We start from the raw sequence: 790 nt of genomic DNA, 5'->3' as shown, positions 1-790 counted from the left end.
GGAGGTCCCATTTGACCCAGCTATTCCCTTCTGCATATCTTCCCAGAAGAGTTAAAAACATCATACCACAGTGATATATGTGCACCCATGTTTATAGCAGCACAAATTGTAAGAGCTAAATCTTGGAAACAACCCAAATGCCCATCAACTGAGGAATGGATAAAAAAAAAGCTGTTTTTTTATATAATGGAGTATTACTTGGCCATAAAGGAGGATAAACTGGAGACTTTTATAGGTAAATGAATGCAAGTTGAATCCATACTCAAAAGTGAAATAAACCAGACACAAATCTGTAAACATCTTATTGTCTCCCTAGTGTGAGAAGCTGAAAAAGTAAATGTGATCCAAAATGTACAATAGATATTGTAAAATGGGAAGAAACTTCAGAAGTAAAGAGAAACTGGTTTAGGGGAATGGGAAAAAAGAATGAAGGGAAAAGTAAATGAAAAAATATAAGGTAGTTAAGACAGTTATGCTGCTAATTTCAGTTCATTGAAAAAGTTTTGTGCTAATATTGTTTGGACAATTAAATGCTGATGTCTTGTACTCTGAGTAACTAACTTAAAGATAACAATATGCAATGTGTTGACCATTGTTACCCTCCTATCATATTGTTTTGGATTTTAATTGGTTGTTTTTTGTTTTTTTTCTTTAAAATAAAAATTTTAAAAAGAATGTGTTGTTAAACTTCCACATAACTGTGATTTTCCAGTTTTCCTTTGGCTATTGATTTCTAGTTTCTTTCCATTGTGGTCAGAAAAGATACCCGGTATGACTTCAATCTTAAATT

The sequence above is a fragment of the Chinchilla lanigera genome, unplaced genomic scaffold, assembly GCF_000276665.1.
Source record: "Chinchilla lanigera isolate Chin_1 unplaced genomic scaffold, ChiLan1.0 scaffold00015, whole genome shotgun sequence".
NCBI classification, from domain to species: Eukaryota; Metazoa; Chordata; class Mammalia; order Rodentia; family Chinchillidae; genus Chinchilla; species Chinchilla lanigera.
The sequence above is the reverse complement of the archived record's forward strand: the minus strand, read 5'-3'. Positions refer to the sequence as shown.